The following is a 14,795-nucleotide window of genomic DNA, read 5'->3' on the forward strand; positions in this document are numbered from 1 at the left end:
TCAATGTGGTTCGCCAGAGCCTTAGCAATGGCTTTGTAACCCTTTCTAGACTGTTAGATTTCAATGACTTTGTTTCACATCTGTATCTCTTTAGAACGTGCATCATTTGCTGCTTTTCTTCTAGCCTGCTTCACATTGCCAGACAGGTTTGATTTAAGTGATGTTTTTATTCAACAAGTCTGGCAATAATCATGCCTGGGCGTGGCTAGTGAAATTGAACCCAACAGTCATTTGCTTAACTGGTTGATTTAGTAGGTAAGGGGGCAATTACTGTTTTACGTAGGGCCAGGTAGGGCTGAAGAGCATTTTTTTAGTTAATGAAATCATCATTTAAAAACTGCATTTTGTGTTTACCTTGGTTATCTCTGTCTGTTAAAAGTAGTTTGATGATCTGAAACATTCAAGTGTGACACATTAGATTAGATTAGATTCAACTTTGTCATTATGCAGAGTACAGATACAGAGCCGATGAAATGCAGCATCTAACCAGAAATGCAAAATACAGTATTATTTACATATAAAGTACAGAAGAATTGTGTGTATATATATATAATATATATATAATATATATATATATAAAACGCAGTGTTCATGATTTCCAAAAAGAAATTCAAATGCTGATTTGTCGGACCAAAATGACCTCTGGCCCAGAGAAAGTGGTAGTATTCCTGGAACCTGTTTATATACACCAATCAGGCATAACATTATGACCACCACCTTGTTTCTACACTCATTGTCCATTTTATCAGCTCCACTCACTAAATAGGTGCACTTTGTAGTTCTACAATTACAGACTGTTACTATTTGGGTGGTGGCTCATTCTCAGCACTGCAGTAACACTGACGTGGTGGTGGTGTGTTAGTGTGTGTTGTGCTGGTACGAGCGGATCAGACACAGCAGTGCTGCTGCACTGTCTCCACTCACTGTCCACTCTATTAGACACTCCTACCTTGTCAGTCCACCTTGTAGATGTAAAGTCAGAGACGATAGCTCATCTGCTGCTGTGAAGTTTGTGTTGGTCATCCTCTAGTCCTTCATCAGTGGTCACAGGACGCTGCCCACAGGACGCTGTTGGCTGGATATTTTTGGTTGGTGGACTATTCTCAGTCCAGCAGTAACAATGACGTGTTTAAAAACTCCAGCAGCACTGCTGTGTCTGATCCACTCGTACCAGCGCAACACACACTAACACACCACCACCACATCAGTGTTACTGCAGTGCTGTTTCTGATGCACCACCCAAATAGTACCTGCTCTGTGAGGGTCCATGGGGGTCCTGACCACTGAAGAACAGGGTAAAAGGGGGCTAACAAAGTATGCAGAGAAACAGATGGACTACAGTCTGTAATTGTAGAACTACAAAGTGCACCTATATAGTAAGTGGAGCTGAAAAAATGGAAAATGAGTGTAGAAACAAGGAGGTGGCCATAATGTTATGCCTGATCGGTGTATGCCTTCTTCTTTACATTTAATAGTTTTAATTAGCATTTATGGAAGCAGCGACAAATTTTTTCACAGACAGTGTTGTTCAGAAGTTTTCCTGAGCCCATACAGTGATTTCCACAACAGAAACATGTCTGTTTTTAATGCAGTGCCGTCTGAGGGCCCGAAGACCACAGCCAGCAAATAGTTTTTGGCCTTGTCCTTTGCATACAAAGATTTCTCCAGATTCTCTGAATATTTTAATAAGATTATGTACTGTAGATGATGAAAAGCAAAAGTTCTTTGCTATTTTATGTTGAGAAATGTTATTCTTGAATTGTTGCACTATTTGATCGTGCAGTCTTTTACAGAGTGGTGAACCCCTCCCTATCTTTACTTCTGAAAGACCTTTCTGAGATGCTCTTTTTATATTCAATCACATTACTGACCTGTTGTCAATCAACCACCAGGTGGTTTTTTTAGCATTACACAACTTTACCATCCCAACTTTTTTGGAACGTGTTGCTGGCATCAAATTACAAATGGGCATATATTTTTCAAAAAACAGTAAAATTTCAGTTTCAACATTTGATATGTTGTCTCTGAAGCATTTTCAATGAAATATAGAGTTTAAATGACTTGCACATCATTGCATTTTGGGTTTTTTTACATTCCTTTTTTGGAAATGGGGTTGTATAATGGCAAGAAAATATGTGAGTACAGGAAGAGATATGTTGTCATTTTGCATTTCTTAACCACTACTTTACATACGTAAACTGAAAAACACAGGTATTGACCATCCTTTGAGATAGGGAAAAAAAACATTTTAACAGATTTTGACCTTCATTTTATCATTGCATTGGATTAAATTGAAGATTGAATTGTTAGATGCATTTCATGTTCTAAAACTGTGTAAAACCATAGAGTTAAATTTGTGCAACGTTTTAGGTGCAAATTCCTACCAGAGCACCATAGATATAAACTGGCCTAACTCACCAGTTACAGCAGACATTTGGCTAAGCCATTATAAAGCTATGAACTAGCTGACATATCACCTTCCCCTTCTCCCATGCAAACCTCATGTAACCATTCACTTATGATTTATAAGTATAAAGACAAATTAATTGTTAATCATAAACTTAAAGTTTGTTATTATGTAAATTGTATGCTTAAATAAGGAATTCCAGATCTGTCACATTTCCACATTCCACATTTTCCGTCACATCTGTCTACCTACCTACCTACCCACCTACCTACTTACCTACCTACTGTCCTACCTACCGTCCAGTTTTTAAGCTGAATTTTGAATTTTAAGCTTCTGTTACTTTAGCATACACATTGTACACTGCTGTTTTCTACAGGTGTGTTCACAACCCAAGCAATAACCTGCTGACCTTTTTCAACATGTGAACTACTTAACAACTGTTTAAATTTTTGCCATTACTTAGCTTTCACAGATGATCAGAGATGTGTAAAGGGGGGAATCATCAGAGACTGGATGTGAAGCTTCTGCAAAATGGCTTGTGCAACTAACAAAGAGTGCTTTCTTGTAGCACAGTCACATCATCTGCACCATGTCTATTAGGAAAGTAGTTTTTAGAAATGTATTAATGGGTAAAATGTGTGACAACCACATTTTAATTTAACTCAGTATTTTAAAAAAAATTAGAAAGTGATTGGCTTACAGGATGCCAAAATCATATTAAGTTCCACCATCTGTGGAAAAAATAAAATGATCCAGATGTTACATGAACATTAGTGTATTCCCCTAGGCCTTATCACACTAGGAATAATAAGCATACAATTTAGCCTATAACATAAACTCTTAAACAGACCTGGCCTCTGAACAGGACTGATGAAAGGAATGCTCTAACTTGCTATCCAATGTGCCAGCAAGAATATCAACACCTTGTTAGCAGTAATGCAGTTTGTCTACCATACATTAGTTTTCTAGGCTTTATCTCTGTAGTATTGCCATCTTGCTTTTTATGAGTTTTGTGTCTTCCATGTCGTTGGCCAGCTAAATTTAGACTACTTGCTTGCTACAACCATAAAAAGATGTTGCATTAGTCACTGTTTATCGTTGTTTTACCCAAGCATGTGCAAATGTGTGTCTATTTTTTCCCACAGCTGTTAACTGCAGTACAAAAGAATGTGGATGTTAACCTGCAACTCCTGCAAATGACGACAGCCGGAAGTCTTTAAGCTCATGTTGAAGTAAGATTTGCTGCACAGGTTGCAATATGATAAGTGTTCTAAAAGCTTTCAAATGTCATACATGTGGCATTGTTACTAACCAGTAAAAGACTGTATAAATCATCAGCAATTACACAAAATTGAGGCACATGGTACATATGCTTGTTGTATAGTTGGGTGCAAATAAGGGTTTATAAAAAATAATTATTTTAAATGTCACATTTATTGCCACCATAGACAGTCATCTGTGTCAAATGTGAAACAGTATAGGGCCCACTTATATGTGAAAATAGTCAGATGTGAAAGATCTTTTAGTATAAAGAAGTGAAGGGCCCATTCAGAGGTTGTGGCAAAGCAAGGTCCCCTTTTACTGCACACATTTCTAGAATGCTTAAAAATACTACATCTGTGCAGGTTTCGCTATCCTTTTTGTTCATTCTGTGTGTAGCCAGTCTTCTGATGTTGCACAAGGTCAGTCAGATGAAAGCATTGTACATGACAAGTTTGAGGATGACATGGACCCAGCTGATATTAAAGGGTTATATATGAGAAATTTGTGTATGTTTTACTAGTTGCAGGCCAAGTACCTTGTACATTCCTCCACTATTTAGATAATTGTGGAAGAAGTAGACGGTCTCAATAGTGTGTCACCAATACATGAGAAATCAAATTAAAGGTGCCCTGCAAGCTAATACCAGCTTGACAGAGTCAGAAATCAAAGATGTTTTGTCAAGTTTGAATGACACTACTTTGCATGCATCTTGTAGTTTCACAGAGAAGTTCAATGTCGCCACTTACTTCTGTAGATATTGCCTTGTAGCAAGAAGTGAGCTCTGTGATGTTCAAAAATGTGCCCCACCCTGAACAGTGCAAAACTACAAAGAGGCAGAGCTACAAAGTGGTGCCCTGACAGAAAGCAGAGGTTTGATTTGAATTAATTTTCCAGTTTCCTCACCTACTTTCATGTCTGTCAGCCTGGCTTCCCACCTTATATTGGTCATGATGTGTTTGAAGGAATTGGCGTATGATTTGGCCATTTACAACAAGTACTTTATATAGGTGAAGAAAAGGAAGTTAAAATAGGTGGCCATGCAACAGAGAACTGGTATCTTCTGAGGCTCCCTCCTGTTATAATAGGTGAGAAGATCAGACACAGATGATCTGGTGTGGCAGCTAACAGTTCAACTGAAAGATCTTCTGGAATTAATCTGTGCCCCTCTCAGATATCTCTCGAAAGCAAGCATTCCTATTTCAAAAGATGTGTGCCAGACGCTTGCAAATAACCACCAACTTCTGCAAGCAGATCTAAACTAAAAAAGTATTTCTTTGCTCCTACTTTGCAATTAAAGAAATCCATTCCTTTCCATGCAGAGATGTACAGTGATGCAGTATGCAGTGCAGTAAAAGCAAGCTTGCCTGGGTAATGTGATCTTGTAGTGTCTAAAGAGATACAGTGGAAAGGCACTCTTTACAGAAAGAGCTTCTTTCTGTGCGTAGCTCCTGGCATGCCAACAGAGTTTGCACAAATAGAACATCTGTTATTAATGGTCAGTAAGAACATGTACTTCCTTGTAACACCTTATGGTTCATCGTATTTACCAGAATTGGGACTATATGAGGTTCACACAGCAAGTGGGGGCATGAGGTCCATAAATGGAGAGCTATTCTTGGATACTATCTAACTACTTATGCTACTAGTGGAACTAGAGTAATTTCTCTTAAACATAGCATAGTAGATACTGAGTAGTGGGAGAAATGACAATGACTGTTTTATGGTGAGTTGTGGCTGTATGAGCGTCAGGAAATGTAATCATGAATACATTATACAGACTAGGCAAGACCTGAGTATGTGGAACATGGCACGAGAGGTTCTTAAACACTTGAAATCAGGGATTCAAATTCTGAGATTGGGAGTCTGTGATTGGGAGTCGTTGACCTAATACTTTGGAATAAATGGAGAACTATTACTGGTTTATTATCTTTTTGATTACTGTTGGATTATTATTGTAAATACATTACTGGACAGATACCGTTGGCCTTTATTATTATAGGATTGCTGTTGTAAAGGAAGAAAAGTAGATCTATTGCTGAATTACTATTGGTAATGTATAACAGCTATTGCTGTGTTGCTGTCTAGTACTGTCGAGTACTATTGGATAACTAAGTGCATTCATGCAGAGCTCTTGCTGGATTACTGTCTTTTGGATAACTGTTGAACTATGGAGCATAACGGATCAATTACTATTGTAAGCGCATAAGTGGAAAGCTGTTGTTGGTTACTGTCATTTGAAAACTGTGAGATTCTTGTTAATTAAAAAAAACCAGAGCTGCTGTTGGATTACTATCCATTGTCTGCTAATGCTCCTTGAGAAATTAGAGTAATTTTTCTCAAACATAACCTATAGTAGATACTGAGCTAGGGAAGAAATCACAATGGCTGTTTTATGGCGAGTTGTGACTGTATGAGCATAGGTTAATATAAGGATGATTACACTGTACAGACTGTGCAAGGCTAAAGTATGTTGAACTGTAATAGGTTGACAGCTATTGTTTGTTAATTATCTTTTGGAATACTGTTGGAGTATGATTATAAACAGAAATGGAGAAATATTGGAATATTACAGCCCTATTTCCAAAAAAGTTCAAAATGTAAAAAAAACAAAATGCAATGATGTGCAAACCATTTAAATCCTATATTTCATAGAAAATAGTACAAAGACAACATATCCAATATCAATAACCCAAACACTTACAGAGTGTTGTTAAAAGAAGAGGTGACGAAACACAGCGGTAAACATGCCCCCGCCCAAACTTTTTTGGAACGTGTTGTTGGCATCAAATTCAATAAGGGGATACATATTTTCCAAAAAAACAATACAATTTCTCTGTTTTAACATTTGAATGTTGTCTTTGTAGTATTTTTCTTTTAAAACATGGTTTACATGATTTGCACATCATTGCGTTCTATTTTTATTTACATTCTGCACAGTGTCACAACTTTTTTGGAAATGGGGTTGTATAAATTACTATTACTGTTGGATTATGTGCAGTGTGCCCTTTTTACCTAAGCCTGTTGGTGCCAGGTCAGAGTTTGCTCTAAGTTTTACCTTACCCTGCTCAGCCAGTCAGTTTGTTTGACGCATTGTACGCACAACATGTTATAGCGATCCTCGAGGTGTGTACATCAACATATGGTTACCCAGAAACCCCTGATCTGCAAAACTCTGCAAAGATGCTCTTACCCAAGCATAAGTCAGACTTTAGCTGCCGAAAGCTAATTGTGAGATGGCTGCCTTGGAAACAAAGAAATGAAGAATAGATTATCAAGTTTCCTGTTGGGTTGAATCAGGCTCTGGAGAATGTTTGGACTAACACTTGAGTATGATGTTTGTCCTTTTTTTAGTTCTTATGTTTTTCTTCTTCTTCTGCGTTGAGTCATGGATGATGTAGACAGTGATTTTCCTGGCTTCATTGGCTCTGTGCTGCCAAACTCAAGCGCAAATGAACTGGAATTTCAGGTTCTCCCGACATTGGGTGTGGAAACCTGGGAGATCAGAATTATGTCAGGAGGCAGATCTTGTCTATGTTCTGAGGCCAATTTAAGCTAGAAAACTGATTAGTATAATTAGTATAATTTTTGTTGTAAAAACTCACTTAATCTCCTGTAACTGTAGAAAATATAAACACTATATCCTCACTACATGTGAGGTAATCTTAATTGCAATATTTTGTTTTTTTGAAAATGAGAGACTAAAAAAGCATAAATCCTATTATGTGTCTTGTGTCCAGCTGAAAAGGATGCTAGTGAGATTCTTGATTCACCTCCCACAGGTGAGTCAAGAGGCCCTATAGCCACACCCAGAGGAATGATGAAAAATGTAATACCATGCAGAGACTATTCATCTTTAAGTATGTGTGAGAAGATGTCTTGGAGGCATGGTAGTAAGTAGCCATGGGGACACCGAGGTCTGGACCTCTGTAGTTTCAGCAAGATTTTTTTTCACTTTTCTCCATTTATGAGATTAAACATAGAAACACTGTGATATGATAATACAGTAGTCCACTTAGGGGCACAGTCACAGTGTCACAGACCTACCCAAATGGGGACAGAATATTTGATTTGTTTTCTGTGAGCACTGTTATAGTATTATGGCCAATCAAAATCTGCCAAGCTCTGCCTTATTTTTCTCCACCCTTCAATAATTGTTTAGCAACCGTTGCTATCTGCAAGTGCTTCAGTAATCAGTTCCCATGATGTTTGTGACTAGTGTTAGGACTCCAAGGTCCTCTCTAGTTTCTGAAGAGTTTTATGAGATTCAGTGTGGAAAAAAGCGATAAAACTACACAGTGAACTTTGAGAGGTTCTCAGCTGACCTCAGAACAACTGTGGTTCGTCCCTAGAAATAACTGCCCACTCTGTTCATGTCTGTACAAGACGCTTACACTGCCCTGAGAATCAGAGTATCTTTGATTTCTTGAGATGTTCAGGTATGCAGCACAGAGGCTATAGGCTACCATATAACATTGCAAAGGTAAAAATGTAGCTAGCTAGGAGTTTATGAGCACAGTTAACACATTAAGACTGTAAAATGCAAACCTTATATTTCATTTTTTGTTTGGACTGCTCATAACATTGCTTGCTAAATCAGCTTGCTTTGGTCTAGCTCCAGTAACTCAGAACAACTGTGGTTCGTCCCTAGACATAACTGCCCACTCTATTCATGTCTGTACAAGACGCTTACACTGCCCTGAGAATCGGAGTATCTTTGACTTCTTGAGATGTTCAGGTATGCAGCACAGAGGCTATAGGCTACCATATAACATTGCAAAGGTAAAAATGTAGCTAGCTAGGAGTTTATGAGCACAGTTAACACATTAAGATTGTGAAATGCAAACCTTATACTTCATTTTTTGTTTGGACTGCTCGTAACATTGCTTGCTAAATCAGCTTGCTTTGGTCTAGCTCCAGTAACTGCTCAGTTTAGGCCTTGGGCTCCGTTGTTGGCTATATTAGTGATTACATGAGAAATTAGCTGTATTGTGTTACCTATTCATAGCATACTACAACTGCTATGAGAAAGTTGACTATTAACCAGCATATTGATGGTATAGTATCATGTAGCTAACATTATTAACAAATCAGAAGGTGGGGCTGGCAGGGAAACTGGGTGGGCTGGGCTGCTGTGAGACCTAGCATACCGTAGCTACCAGAAAATATGGACAGTGACAAAATCAAATAGCACTTTTGTGACTAAGAGGTCTTACAAGGTTGACAATTTTTCCTCACTTCCATCCACATCTTTGATGGGGGAAGGTGTTTCTAAGGTAGGGTATCTTTAGCCTTACAAGTAAAAGCCACTGACACAAGCTGCCGAAGAGTTAGCATCAGAAAACGATTAGCAGCAAGTGAGAGAGGCATTCGAATGGTAGGAAATTCACTAAAACCGTGACAGCTAGCTTCTAATTATCTGTTCAGCAAGATACATATTCAGTAAAACACAAGTCCTGATTTCTTAGATGTATTGAATTTCAAATAAAGTGGATTTCTTTAACGTTGTCCAAATCCTTACATTCTGCAAGCTGTTCATGGCACTTATCAGTAGTTATATGGAGACTTGCAAGAATCCTCACTTTCTCGGTCCGGCAGGTTACCTAATCTTATGTTGAACGTTAGCATTAAATGTGCTAATCATAACATTTTTATGTCAAACTTAGTTTAATTAAGTTCTTTACAGTTGTTAAAAACATCTTGCATACGCAACTTTGTGGGGCAGTGCTGGGAGTATTTAGATCAGCACATGCATGTGGTCATCCCCTCCTGTGCAGTGAAGCAAATTAGAAGAGTTTTATGATAATGCCTGAGCTTACACAGGATTTCTTTATCTGTTTAATCTTAAATAGAACTATTATATATGCAAATTATTTATTAATAATTGCAATGACATTTACACAAGATACTACATTCCAATGTACATTCAGAGAACACATTTCCAAAAAAACAGAAAAAAGTAATCAAATAAATTTATTCAACTAAACATTAAGTGTATCAATTATTCCAACCTGTACAAAATCGCAGGACAATTCATTTTGTAGATATGTTTATTTTGATAGACAATTGCAGCCTTCAGTGTTTTATTAATTAGAGGAGTTATTCTCTGTGGTAATACTTATTCATCAACTGTTTCCTCCAGCTCAGATGGAATGGTCCATGTTGAATTTTGCTGCTGACAGAAAGGCACCACTATGAGTGAAGTTTCCTGGAGATCTTCTGTAAGGTCATCTGAGACAGTGTATGGAGTCCTTATGCAAAACTGATTAGCATGCCAAAAAAAAAAAAGAAATCATGACAAACTAAAACTGCGCAGTATTTTCAAACTAGGTATGCCTTGAGAGGTATAATATGACTTGGCCTGTAACTGTTTTGCTATCTAAGGTATGCTCCATCTACAGGAAAATAACTGAAGCTCAATCAAAATTATCTGGACTCTTAATTTCCTTGATATTTGACAGAAGTCATTCCACGACAACTCACCTAGCACATGTCCTCTCACATCAAAAATTTCCATGAAAAAATTTCAAATTGGCCCCTGTAACCATGCACAATTTTAAAGCTGTGCACCAATTATTGTTTTTTAAATATATGAATTGTTAAAGTTTGGCCTGTTAGGATCTAAATGTACTAAGTTTAACTGCCTATGAATGAGCTGAAATATTAACCAGGTGTAAATACAACTAAAAATATAGCCGCAAGCAGCAATTTGCGGGGTCCAAGCTTGCTTTGCAAGTTCACCCAACATTGCTATTTTGGCCATGGCCCTCTTTGGGTACACGTCAGTAAAGATTCGTACATATATAAGAACTTTAATCGTCATGTATGAAATTATTGTTGCATAATGTGATGAATTTGCATATATGCTCACTATGTGGAATGATGTTTTAGCGCCCCCTATTATCATATGCCCACTAAACTTTGCACCTTGTTTCATTGTTAGGCATTGAGCAGGTGTACCAAGTTTGGTGTCAATCGGACAATGCCTTATTATCATAGCACTACTGTCATGAAAATATGTGTAAATCACAATGTTCGATTACTGGTACAATTTAGTCAAACACATCTAAGGGCAGAGTGGCTTAGTCTGAAGACTTGAGTATACCGTCAACATTTGCATTTCTTTAATGTAAAATGGGTGAGAGATATGTTGATTTTTACATAATTTATATAATGATTACACGTTGTACCGCCCCTTGGAGGTCAGTTTAGACCACAATTAACGTGCTTCCTCAGAGTATTATTCTGTATGTCTGTACCAATTTTGGTCTCAATCAGATGATGTATGTGTGAATTACAGATAATGGAGTTATAAAAACTCCACCCAGATGGATTCATTGACAAGTTGCATACATGCTCTGTGATAAAGTTTTTTTTTGATAATTATTTACCTTCAGATTCCAGTCTTTAGTTCATGACCAGAATTGAGATGATAAGTTGTAAACTGTAGGACTAGTTCAATATAGGTCATATTCAAACAATGTGCATTTGTGAAAAAATGGTAATATTTAGCAAGACACTTGCATCTGCAAAGTTGTCAGGTTCACTTTATTTTATACTAACTGCATGTTTATAATCTGTACGATATGAGACTTTTACTAATTTTAGTGTTTTAAAACATGAGCAGCGCCCCCCTGTGGCCAATACCTGTCATGCCTTAACGGTAGTAGAGAGTCCATACCTAGAGATACCTATCAAGTTTTGTGGTGATTGGCCAATTTTAAGGCTGTCAAATACCGGTTGAAATCTGGTTGGCTGATGACGGCCATGTTTTTTCGAATATGACATCAGCCTTATAGATTCTGCTCTAGGACCTTTGGTTGCGTAACATTTTTTGCTTGGTATAGCGCCACCTAGTGATGCAATTCCACCAAACTCTGATCTTTTAGGACTGCCACAGTGCACACGCCTATGAAGTTTTGTAACAATCGGTCATTAGAACTGTAAATGCATGATTTTTGAAAATTGAGCTCCACCCACATTTTCGGGTGGGGTCTGGACGATACACAGTAATGAAATTCCATCATTTTTTGATAATTATCAAAGTTCAGCTTCTTAGGATTCCAGTGATAACAGATTTGTGCGGATTGTGCGAAAACTCAGGGATTAGTTCACGCTCAAAAATTTGTGCAATTTTGCTGAATATGCAAATTAGATTAAAATCTATAGAGATTGTTAATATGGCCAAAACAGCTGTTTTGTGGGACATGACATACCTAATCAGGGAAAAAAAACAACTGTTTCTATGACATACGGTACAGAATCGCTGGCCCTAAACGTACAAAGCTTTGCTATAGCGCCACCATTAGGCTGATTGTGCATGATACGTTTTAGCGGAGAAGAAGAAGAAGAAGAAGAAGAAGCACTTTGTGCTTGGACCCCTAAAAATATAGTACTTAATAAGGCAAACATTCAACCTTATAGAGCAAAAAAAGAAAAAAAAACTAATTATAGCGCTGTTTTGCATTTGGCAAAATTTGCATTTTGCATGAATAAATTTTTTTGTATTTTTTTTCTCAATGAAAATACATAAAGTCACGACAAAACCTAGGTGAGTTAAATGAGACATACAGTAAAGCAGCGCTTTTAAATCCTGCTCCTGGAGTCCCTCTGCCCCAAACAATTTCAACAATTCTATGTTTCAGTATGTCTGTTCCACCTAATTAACTGTTTATCAAGCACTTCGTGAGCTAGATCAGGTTTGTTGATGCAGCAAAAACTGTACAGAACAGGGGACCCCAGAAGCAGGATTAACAGCGAGTGCAGTAAAACATTCTAGCATGTAGCACTGAGCATTTACCTAATTTGTCTTTCTGAAAAAAGGCTGGGCCACAGCCTCCAGGCTGCATAAGAATGGGGGAGGCTCTGGCTGGCAAACAGGTGGAAGCTCTTGCTATACAGTTTTAAGCAAAGTAATCAGGTGCCGCAAAAATAAGAACATATTGGAAGATAAATTAACAGCCTACTGTTGAGGGGTAGAGGATGATCATAGTTTTGCAGTGTGTTCATGAGCATTATGCTTTAAAAATAAAAAGTAGTAAAACCTTAACAGACTACTTTTATTTTTTTTACCTTTGTTTATACTTTGTGTTGCTCCCTGATGCAGGCAGGCTTGAGGGCAGGAGTAGGGTCTTGCTGCTACACGTTGACCTATGGACAGGTTCAGGCTCTTGCTGGTACAGGTTGACATAATGACAGGTGGAGGCTCCTGCTGGTACACACTGACATAAGGACAGGTGGAGGCTCTTGCTGGAAAACAGGAGGAGGCACTTACTATACAATTTGAGGAAAGATCCGGGTGATAAATATCCAAGAAAGGACCATTAGATATTAAATATCTATTAAATCCACATCTTACCTTGTTTATGCTTCATTTGTTGTTCTTGAAGTATGATTGAAGATTTGCTGCTGCCTCACTTTGTTGGGTCAAACATAATGAGTACAGAGGTCTTTAGGAACAAGCACCTGGCTTAAGAGCTCCTGATAGAAATGAGGTCCTTTTGCCACATGGTCAAACAGCATATCCATGAGGGTGTCAACATAGCCTGCAGCTGTTTTATATATATATATATATATATATATATATATATATATATATATATATATATATATGTATATATAAGAGCATATAGGAAGATGAATGAACAGCCTACTGTTGAGGGGTAGAGGTTGATTATAGTTTGCTTTGATTACAGAATGTTTTGTTTTTGCTAAAAAGGTAAAGGGATGATAGGTCACCTGAAAATATTTGGTTGGACTTTAACTAATTTTTGTGGAGATTCAGTGCAGTCACATATTCTAATAGCAGCTGTCAGATTTGGTGACCCCTATGCCCTATGTCTGTCCACTCCAGTCATGAAGGTTTTTCTTTGACTGAAAAGGAGAATGGATGGTAAGTCTCTTAAAATAAATATCTTTCACTGTTTTGTGGAGATGCAGTGGGTTCACACATTCTGATTATAACTGTGATAACTGATGACTCTTGTGCCAGGACTTATGTGTGACAACCCAGCCATTTCATTATTCTCATTTAATGCCAACCTTCATAACTAGGGTTTAAAGATAGGACCTGGCATAGGCAAATTTGTCACAATTCCATCATCTACCATCAGAATATATTACTCCACTGTAACTGTATAAAAAAACAATGATAAAGTAACCAAAACCTTTTAGGAGACTAACCATCTTTCAACATTTCAGCCAAAAGCCATTATGACCCCCATCTGAATTAAGCCTGATTAAGAGTAGCCTCGAATGGTACACCTTATCTGTTTAGCACAAACAGAGAGAGTATTGAGAGGGTAAGAGAGTTCTTCCCACAGCTTTACCTCTATTTTTGGAAGTATCATGCTTCATGGACAAAATGAAACATATTATTCTGACTGTTACTTGATGCTTTTAGTGTTTGTGTGTGTGTGTCACATTTTGCTTTTAGTGTTTGTGGGTGTTCATTACATTTTTTCCCAGGAAAGAGTGAGAAGGTATTTAGGACCAGATTTGCCAAAATGAAACATAAGTAAAATTGAAAATAAATGACTTAGTAAATTAATATATGAAGTAGAATTGCAAAGAATAATGATGAATCTAAAAATAAATAAATATACATAACAATTAATATATTAATAATTAAAATCTTATATAAATTAATGTCTGCATTTATTTATGTCTATTTAGTAATTTCCCCTTCTCACCAATTTTTGCATTTATTTTTGTTATTTATATGTTTCTTTATTAACATTTCTTTGTTTTTTCTATTAATTTATTTACATAACTATTAATTTATATATTTATTTATTTCTCTATTTATTTCTGTATTTCCTTGTCCTTTTGCTAATAAAGGGGCTGTCAGTCAATGATGTCACAGTGTCTTAATATTCCTATTGCATGATTGATAGCAGATTCTGTAGATCGATTGTACCTGTCTTGCTCTCTCAGCTGTAACTAAGGACCACACAGACATTTGGACGCCCGTCACACATTCGGCCTGTGGAAGCCATCGAGAGTTATTTATCAGCAGGTTTGTCTGTCCGTGCAGTTCTTTATGGAGTGAAAGAACAGTTTAATCAGCTCTTCTCCTCCTGGGCTTGATTGCTAAGCCTGAACGAAGAAATACAGAAATAAATAAATG

Source organism: Colossoma macropomum, unplaced genomic scaffold (assembly GCF_904425465.1).
Source record: "Colossoma macropomum unplaced genomic scaffold, Colossoma_macropomum, whole genome shotgun sequence".
NCBI lineage: Eukaryota > Metazoa > Chordata > Actinopteri > Characiformes > Serrasalmidae > Colossoma > Colossoma macropomum.